Raw genomic sequence first — 10611 nt, forward strand, 5'->3', positions numbered from 1 at the left:
GAAATGACACCATGAGACGGGGAGGAGTGGGCTTTATTGTGAACAAGAAAATTGCCAAAGCCACCAAGAGCTATTAGACACTCAGCGACCGAATAATGGCCATCCGAATTGAGAGAAACCTCGTGACATAACGGTTCTGCAAATATACTACCCAACAGCAGACGCACATGAAGAGGAAGTGGAAGAGTTCTATGGCAAACTTCAGGATGCCCTAAGATAAACACCCAATAAGGACATTATCTACATTATTGGTGATTTGAATTCCAAAGAGGGAACTATGGCAGAACCGAAATCATTGGAAGATTCGGTTTAGGAGTGGGGAACGAGGCAGGAGACGGACTGGTTCAATTCTGTCAAGAACATCGGCTAACGATCACCAACACTTGGTTCGAACAACCCAAATGGTGGCTGTACACCTGGACATCACCAAGTGGAGAACACAGCATACCCAGTTTTTTTAAAAAGCGCCCGATTACATTTTTTCCTTCCATTTAAATGAAATGCCGGGGACGGCGCGAAGCCTCTGTAAGTTCACTTAGCTTGACTCAGACAGATTCGGGCAACGCGGCGTCAAATAACACCACGGGGTCACGTGATGTGACGTCACATGACCCTGCTGTGTCATTTGACGCTTGAGACGAGGTAAGGGGGGGCGGGAGCAGTGGGGGAGAACCAGCAGGGGGGGGCACAGGGCAAAAGTTTGTGCACCCCTTCCTTAAATGAACAATATCTCCCCTCTATCCGACCATCTGTCTCTATATGACCATCTGTCATGTACAGCACACTGATGAGCACATGACTTAGACATGCAACCAGGGTTAATACACATGACTACTCTATACAGGGGTGCGCAAAGTGGGGAGAACTAGATTTTTAGATGGGGTGGAGGTGCGGCTATTACAGGGGCCCCGCGCTTCCCCGAAGGCATTTAAAATAAATGCCGGGGATCGTGCGAGGCCTCTGTAACTTTACTTACCTTGCCTTCCAAGGACGCATCTCCATGGCAACCCAGCGTCAAATTACGCCACAGGGTAAAGTAACGTTATGTTGCCATGGAAATGTGACATCACATGACACCGCAACATAATTTGATGCCGAAGCCGTGGAGGGGGGCGCGAGCCAGAGGCGAGAGGAGACAGGGGGGCGCATGAAGGAAACTTTGCGCACCCCTGCTTTAGATTAAAGAAAAATTATTAGAAGAACATACAATTACAATAAATGCAGAACAGTTTCTTAAAACAAAAGTAAAAAACATACATAGTAATTCCTATACTTTACCACATCATAGGCTTCCCCAGAGAGGTCACTGTCATATCAAAGATGAGAACTCACGTGTCTGATCCCAAAAACACATCTCTTGCTGAATTTGCGCTTTGTCATACTCTAGCCTGCGGTACCCATGCTTGGACACCGTGATTGCTGCCACTCTCTAAATGTCTTGTTCTAGCCTGCAGTGCCTATACTTGTCCACTTGGATTGCTGCTGCTAAACTAAGGAACCTTCCAGACCCCGATACCTGACACCTCTGCACCTGTGCTCTACCTCTCAGCCTGCATATATAAACCTCCCTTTCCTGTTTATACTGGTTCCTCAGCTCTTGCTAGGTTCCTGTGTTTTCTGCTGTGCTAGCTATTGCTATCATCCTGTTCCAGTCTCCTCATTGCCGACCTCTGCTTGTTACCTCACTACGCTATCTGCCGCATGCCTCTGACCTCTGCTTGTTACCTGACTACGCTATCTGCCGTCTGCCTCTGACCTCTGCTTGTGACCCCTACCACGCTCCCTGCTGTTCCTGCCACTGGGATCCACTCCAGCCGAAGTCAAATCCTTAACACGCTTATACTTAAAAAGTAGGGCTTTTTATCCTAACTTCCCTTAATTGGGAACACCATAAGCCCACCCCTGACATAAATCAGCTACTGAGTTAACAGGTTTACGACTTAGAAAAAACCCTCTAAAAGACATTTAATATCTGCCTAAATATATGAAAGACCTCATATCTTAATTCCTCTAGTACTTTGGCACACGTGAGTGATATCAATAGATTCAGGCAAGTTTGCTGAATGTAGCAAGACTCATGTTGACAGACTTGCTCCTAAGTTTGAGCGACAAATGGATATCTGCCCCTTATCGCCTCCTAGATATGAAAAGTTTGGCCTCATTTGATTTGTTTAATTGAAACATTTACAAATATCTATCCTGTATACTTCAGAATAGATTTCATCACATAACTGCATTTTTAATAAAGTCCTCCAACTAAGTGGTGACCTGTGTGTTACCTCTCTGTGATGCCCAAGTAATCATTCAAGAATGTCACTTTCCTTTGAGGCTGACAGCCCAGGATCTGGTCATCGTTTATAGCCTTCTAAGCGACACATGTCACTTATAGTGGGCCATCAGTGATAGACCCACCTCCCCTCCCCTATTAAGCCCTCTTGGTAGATCAGCACAGACACAGGAAGGGTCTTGTCCTATCATAAACACAATATCTTGTATTTTTAAAACAAATGGTAACCACATTAACCCCTGAAACACCAGATTGATTCAAATACTTAATATCTCACAACATTATCATGACAATCAGTAAAAAGAAATTCCAATGGCTTTCAGACAATGTTATTAAGCCTTTGGGAATCCCAAATGAAGAAAAACACTGCACACTTCCGAATCCCCACTATAAGTGTAACCCTGTTTCCCCCACCCCTAAGTGAGATCTGGGGGGTAGGATATAATTTGCTACTGGTGCTGCCCTTTACCTGTTGGCTCACAGGAGCCTAAGCCTCCGCCGCTGGGAGCCTGGGGTGAATTACTCTTACCACTTACTACATGGTACAGCGCCTCCACCTGTGTGGGATCCCAGCAGAGTGGAAGCAGCTCCTCACAGGACACAATCACATAACTCACACAATGATGTAAAATAGCAAAGGTCTTTACGGGAACAATATGAACACGCTTATCACTCTATAAACTCCAAAACTCTATCATAACTATTAGCACAAATGCCCACACATCGCACAAGGATGTAACCCCACGCACTATGTACCCCACACCGTGTACACAGCCCCCAAAGTCCCACACCCAACCTCCCTTTGTGTGTGAGACAGCGCTGCCCACAATGTGTATGTACTTAGTTGGTGCACTTATTTACGATACCTGCCCAGTTTGCCAGCACCTCGGCCGCCAATATCTTCGCAAAGGATCCGCCGATCCACGATCTCCTCGGTGACGTGATCTTCACGCGAGAACTGTCCGCTGGGGAATCCAACTCTGTAGCAATTTCTATCTTCTTAGGGGGTCTGGTCTCAGACCACAACCATCAGGGCCGCGCAGCACTGCAGCTGTGTCCCTGAACTTAACTCACTGCTAAAGGGCAAAGTCCCTAACTGCAGGGGCCTTTCCTACAGCAGCCACAAACTCAAACGATGTCTCAGGGCCTAGCTGGGGCCTAGGGGGTTACTGGGCCTAGTGCAGTGGGTCCCTGACCCCTGCACACACAACCTACCCTGTCTCACTCCCAGCTCCTACTGACTGCATGGTCTCTGCCTGATGACTACATCCTGTCAGCCAGAGGAATCCTAGATCACTATTGGCTCCCTGGCATCACCTGGGCTCCAGACCCTGAGGCTGCTGGGAGTTGTAGTCCCTTGCAGAGCTCTTTGCTATTGGGGCCGCGTGTGCAATCTCTACTGCGTATGCACGAATCTATAATGGCCGCCGCTGCACTCAAGTGCGCGCGACTCTGAGTAGACCCTGAGCTACAGAGCGCCACTTTGCCCATTCTGCGATCGCTCTGCGCATGCGCGCACACACAAAACATGGCGGCGCCCTGCGGAGGGAGCCGCCGGCGAGCCTGTCGCCCTCCCCGCAACATCCCCCTGGCACAGAAGGTAAAGGGTGGGGAACGGGATACCGGGGGACCAGGTTACATAAACAAACCAAAACCTGCATTGTAAAGCTTTCTACGGTTCATTTAGGAAACTAAGATATAACTCTGCAGCTCTTTCCGTTCCTACTTGTGGCTCTCTGCAGGTTGCCGACCCCCAGCGGCTGCCTCTCTTCCTCACTATCCTGCTTGTGGCTGTGGGGGGCCCCGGCCGGGCCTTTTGTTGCCGCCGGGCCCAACATCTCGCCAGGTGCCTCTCTCCTGTACTGTCCCACGCCGGGCTCTGTGACTTAGGCTCACGCCGCAAGTTGCGACACACACATCTCGCAAGACCAGCATAAGAGTCCCCTCTGGTGGCTTCGGGCCCCCCCTACCCCTGCCCCTCCCGCAGCTACTGCCAGGATAGTGAGGGAGAGAGGCAGCAACTGGGTGTCAGCAACCTGCAGAGAGCCGCCCCCCTCTTCCCCCCTCCCCTCGCAGCCACCGGCAAAACAGTGAGGGGGGCCCAATGTGTGTATGTACATATAATGTGTGTGTTGGAGGGGTGTAGGTTGTTTTTTGGGGGGCGTTGTTTATGTATGTATGTATTGTGACAAACGGCTTACTCCGGGGCTCCGTCGTTTGTCCGGGACTGTTTAGAACACGGTCTTTTAGGGTAGGTTAAATGATGAGGCGTCACGTACTGTTCCTTTAAACAGGCTATGCCTGGTTTATTCAGTCCCAGGCACTGAGACTGCCACAGTGCATACAACAGAAAACAGATCAAAACAAAAGCTGCTCACCTGAGCGATAACTTAACTTAGATATCCCTGACTCAGGGTTGGAAGTGGCTTTTCCACTCCCAACAACAAAACAAGGTACTTTTGCAGTCTTACACAAATGAACAGAAAGATTGAACCTGTTTGGGGAAGAGGCTTCTCCCCTCTGTAGTTCAGCAGCCTTCCAGCCTCCTGGCTCTTGTGGAGAGACCAGAGCAAACAGGAAATCAGTCTTACATACCTGATTCCTAATTAGCATGACAGGTGACAGAAATCAGGCAGCAGACAAACTCTGGTCTGGATCTCTCATCCCTCAGTTCCAGCGCTTGCCAAACTGTGGGATGGAGTGTATGTATTATAAGGCTGCACTCCCAGGCCAAACAGGATAGAAACTGTCTAGTATCCTGGGAGCCCTATATACGGAATTTATTACCATCCCCTGGTTTCTGTCACATATCCTCCCCCCCAGCTCAGACCTCGAGGGATGAGCGACCATGGATATTAGGGAGTGCATCCTTGACAACCCGTCAGCATTGCCATGTTTGTGCCCTGACCTGTGTTCCACAGAAAATTTAAAGGGTTGTAGGCTTAGGAACCACCTGGTCACTCTAGCATTCTTTTCCCTGTTTTGACACATCCAGGTAAGAGGTGCATGATCTGTGACCAACCGGAATTTTCTCCCCAACAGATAGTATTTGAGCGTCTCTACAGCCCACTTTATTGCGAGACACTCTTTCTCTACTATGGAGTAATTTTTCTCCTGGGGATTTAGTTTCCTACTTAAATAAAGGATGGGGTGCTCCTCACCTTGAGACTCCTGGGAGAGTACCGCCCCCAGCCCTACCTCAGATGCGTCGGTTTGGACTACGAACTCTTTGGAGAAGTCAGGTGTGACCAACACTGGTTGGGCACAGAGAGCTTCTTTCAGGCTTCTAAAGGCCTGTTCGGTTTCGGGGGACCACTTTACCATTAGCGGTCCTCTTGCTTTTGTGAGGTCAGTTAGTGGGGTTGCCTTAGTTGCAAAATTGGGAATAAACCTTCTATAGTACCCAATTAACCCCAAAAAGGTCCTTACTTGTTTTTTTGTAACTGGCCTTGGCCAATTTTGTATCGCCTCCACTTTGAGTGTTTGGGGTTTGAGTAAACCTCTGCCAATAGAATATCCCAGATACTTGGCCTCCTCCAGACCAATAGTGCATTTAGCGGGGTTAGCAGTTAGTCCAGCAGACCGGACTGCGTCAAGCACAGCTTGGACCTTTGGAAGGTGGGATTGCCAATCTTCACTATGGATTACCACATCATCCAGGTAGGCGGCAGCATACCGAGCATGTGGTTTTAAAATTTTATCCATCATTCTTTGGAATGTGGCGGGAGCTCCATGTAAGCCAAAAGGCAACACCTTATACTGAAAGAGGCCGTCTGGGGTTGAGAAGGCTGTCTTTTCTTTTGCCCTTTCTGTGAGGGGAACCTGCCAGTACCCTTTTGTTAGGTCTAGGGTTGTGAGATATCGGGCTTTGCCCAGTCTCTCTACAAGTTCATCTACCCTGGGCATAGGATAAGTATCAAATTTTGACACCGCGTTTAGTTTCCGGTAGTCATTACAAAACCTTGTTGTACCATCTGGCTTTGGGACTAAGACTATAGGGCTGTTCCACCCACTTTGGGATTCCTCAATTACACCTAGTTTTAGCATTTTTTTAACCTCTAAACTTATAGCCTTTCTTTTGGCCTCTGGGATTCGGTACGGTTTAAGGTTAACTCGGACCCCTGGTTCAGAGACTAGGTCATGTTCAATTACGCTAGTTCGACCTGGCCGTATAGAGAAGATTTCTTTGTTTCTTCTCACTAAATTCTGAACCTCTCGTTTCTGATGAACAGACAGGGTTTCAGCTATGCTAACCTCTGGGTCAGTTTCTTGACTCTCTGACGGACCTGGGGGTACTAGGGTTAACAAGACTTCTCTATCTTTCCAGGGCTTGAGTAGGTTTATATGGTATATTTGCTCAGGTTTCCTCCTACCTGGCTGTCTTACCTTATAATTTACTTCTCCCACTCTTTCCAAGACCTCATATGGCCCATGCCATTTAGCAAGGAATTTACTCTCCACGGTGGGAACCAGAACTAGTACCCTATCACCTGGAGAAAAAATTCTGACCCTAGCACCCTTATTATATGTATTCCTCTGTGCTTCTTGAGCTTTCTCCATGTGTTCCCTCACTATGGGTAGGACTGCAGCAATGCGGTCCTGCATCTGGGCAACATGCTCTATTACACTTCTGTAAGGGGTAACCTCGTGTTCCCAAGTCTCTTTGGCTATATCCAGTAAACCCCTTGGGTGTCGGCCATACAATAGTTCAAACGGGGAGAAGCCTGTGGATGATTGGGGAACTTCCCTAATGGCAAATAACAGGTACGGTAACAAACAATCCCAGTTTTTCCCATCTTTATCAACCGCCCGCCGTAACATGCTCTTTAAGGTTTTATTGAACCTTTCCACTAAACCATCTGTTTGTGGATGATAGACTGAGGTTCTGAGATGCTTGATTTTTAGGAGTTTACATAGCTCTTTCGTTACTTGGGACATAAATGGTGTTCCCTGGTCAGATAGAATCTCTTTAGGAATCCCGACCCGGGAAAACAGAACTACTAACTCTTTTGCTATGTTTTTAGCTGAGGTGCTACGTAGGGGAACTGCCTCCGGATATCGGGTGGCATAATCTAATATTACCAATATATGCTGATGTCCCCTAGCAGACTTTATTAGGGGTCCTACTAGATCCATAGCAATCCGGTCAAATGGTACCTCTATTATGGGAAGGGGTACCAATGGGCTGCGGTACGCCTTGAACGGGGCGGTGATCTGACATTCTGGGCATGAGGAACAATAATTCGTAATTTCTGCCAGAACCCCAGGCCAATAGAAGCTTCGGAGAACCTTTTCTTTTGTCTTTTCCACCCCTAGGTGTCCCCCCAATGGATGACTATGTGCGAGGTGTAATACTACGTTACGGAATGTCCGTGGTACCAACAATTGTTTAGTTGTAACTGATTTCCTTTTATCAACCCGATATACTAGGTCGTTCTCTACCTCGAAGTAGGGGTAAGCAAGTGACCTATCTGGTTGGCCAGGAGTACTATTCTGGTCCCGTATATTTCCCCTTGCTACCGCTAATGTGGGGTCCTCCCACTGGGCCTTCTTAAAACCCCCAGGACTGACCTCTAGGTCAGCGAGGGTCTTATCCGGTTCTGGGGTGGTAAGTGTCTGCTCAACATCTTGATTTGGGGTATTCCCTACCAAAGTAGTGATGGGGAAGGGAATTTTACAGCACTCCTCCTTTTCCCCCTTCTTATTTGGGCCCTCGTCAACCTCCATTTCTGAAAAAGGGAAAGGATTTGTTTCTTCTAATACTTCGTTATGGTCCGCTATTGAACTCTGGGCGCTATTCTGAGCGGGGGACCACATTTTTAGAAAATGGGGAAAGTCGGTCCCTATTAACACATCATGTGCCAGTTTGGGTACAATACCCACCTTGAAATCTAAAGAACCAAACTCTGTTTCAAAAAAAACATCAACAGTGGAATATTCATGATTATCCCCATGTATACAACAAATTGCCACTCTTTGTGAACTGTTTCTCTGTTTCTTCTTAATGGGCAAGAGGTATTCGGACACTAGTGTGACCATGCTCCCAGAGTCAAGAAGTGCCCGAACCCTCTTACCATTAACCTTTACAAATGCCCACAGATGGTTATTCAAGGGGTCCTCTGGGCTAGGGCCCATACATTGGGACAACAGCGAATAAGGTTCCACGCTGTTGCATTGCATGGGCTCATCATTTAGTGGGCAGATTTTTTGCTGTGTGGCCCCTCTCATGACAATTTACACATTTAGGTACATAGTCTGTGTCCCACTTAGAGCCTTTTCCCGGCTCCCCATGTTGGCTATTGCCCTTAGTGTGCGAACCACTGTTGCTTGTGCTGCGTGAAGGGGGTCGCCGCTCTTCAGCGCCCCTTAACCCCGGTACCCTTTTACCGTCTCTGGAAGAGTCCTGGAACCTCGGGTAGTGGGGTTGCTCCACGACTGTGGGTTGCGGGTGCTCTTCTGCTGCATTGTACCTTTCTACGAGGGCCACAAGCTCATCCGCATTGTGGGGGTCACTCCGACTGACCCAACGGCGTAAGGCAGAGGGAAGTTTCCTCAAGAACTGGTCCATGACCAACCGTTCCACGATGTGGCTGGCTGAGTTGATCTCGGGTTGTAGCCACTTCCGGGCGAGGTGGATGAGGTCATACATCTGGCTTCGGGTGGCTTTATCCATCGTGAAGGACCATGCGTGAAACCTTTGGGCGCGAACAGCCGTGGTTACGCCGAGGCGGGCGAGGATCTCGAACTTCAATTTTGCATAGACGTTTGCTTCGGCTGGCTCTAGATCAAAGTAAGCCTTCTGGGGTTCGCCGCTTAGGAAGGGTGCGATTAGACCAGCCCACTCAGCTTCTGGCCATCCCTCTCTCTGTGCCGTGCGTTCAAACGTGAGAAGATAGGCTTCCACATCATCCGAGGGTCCCATCTTCTGAAGGTAGTGGCTTGCCCTGGTCATTTTCGGAACTGGGGCTGCCGCTGCCAGTGGAAGGTTACTGATAGTCCCCCTCAGGATCTCGAGTTCCTGCTGTAAGCCCTGAGCGAACCGCTGTTGCTCCTCTCTCAGCAAGCGGTTTGTCTCTTGCTGGTTTGCATTCGCGTTTTGCAGGGCTTCATTCGTCTGTTGCTGGTTTGCATTCGCCTGTTGCTGGTTGGCATTAATCTCTTGCTGGGCTATTAGCAGCTGTTGCTGGGCTGCATTCGTCTGCTGCTGGTTTGCATTAGTTTCTTGCTGGGCTATTAACAGCTGTTGCTGGGTTTCATTCACGTCTTTCTGGGCAGCGACATTGCGTACCAGCGCACCCACCACGTCTTCCATCTTGTTTGCAGAGGATGAAACAAACTTTTTTTTTTTTTTTTTTTTTTTTCTTTCAAAGTTCTTCAACCCGCAGACCCCCTAGTGCTCTGCCCGCATTCTCCACCATATGTGACAAACGGCTTACTCCGGGGCTCCGTCGTTTGTCCGGGACTGTTTAGAACACGGTCTTTTAGGGTAGGTTAAATGATGAGGCGTCACGTACTGTTCCTTTAAAACAGGCTATGCCTGGTTTATTCAGTCCCAGGCACTGAGACTGCCACAGTGCATACAACAGAAAACAGATCAAAACAAAAGCTGCTCACCTGAGCGATAACTTAACTTAGATATCCCTGACTCAGGGTTGGAAGTGGCTTTTCCACTCCCAACAACAAAACAAGGTACTTTTGCAGTCTTACACAAATGAACAGAAAGATTGAACCTGTTTGGGGAAGAGGCTTCTCCCCTCTGTAGTTCAGCAGCCTTCCAGCCTCCTGGCTCTTGTGGAGAGACCAGAGCAAACAGGAAATCAGTCTTACATACCTGATTCCTAATTAGCATGACAGGTGACAGAAATCAGGCAGCAGACAAACTCTGGTCTGGATCTCTCATCCCTCAGTTCCAGCGCTTGCCAAACTGTGGGATGGAGTGTATGTATTATAAGGCTGCACTCCCAGGCCAAACAGGATAGAAACTGTCTAGTATCCTGGGAGCCCTATATACGGAATTTATTACCATCCCCTGGTTTCTGTCACAGTATGTATGTATGTATGTATGGTGTATTTGTAAATACATTGTTTTGCACAGAAAAACAATGAAAAAACTAAATAAAGGGATTTTTTATTGTGAGATGCATTATATTCCCCTACATATTTTGTCGTATGTTACTGCTTATACAGTATATACCTATGTGTGACCAGTATATGCATGTGTTTGTGGTGTGTGTAATTAGGGTGACCAGATTTTTAAAATCAAAAACCGGGACACAAAAAAAATTATTAATACAACAAATAACATTACTAAAAAATGAATATTA

This window comes from Ascaphus truei, chromosome 1 (genome assembly GCF_040206685.1).
Source record: "Ascaphus truei isolate aAscTru1 chromosome 1, aAscTru1.hap1, whole genome shotgun sequence".
In the NCBI taxonomy this organism is placed as follows: domain Eukaryota; kingdom Metazoa; phylum Chordata; class Amphibia; order Anura; family Ascaphidae; genus Ascaphus; species Ascaphus truei.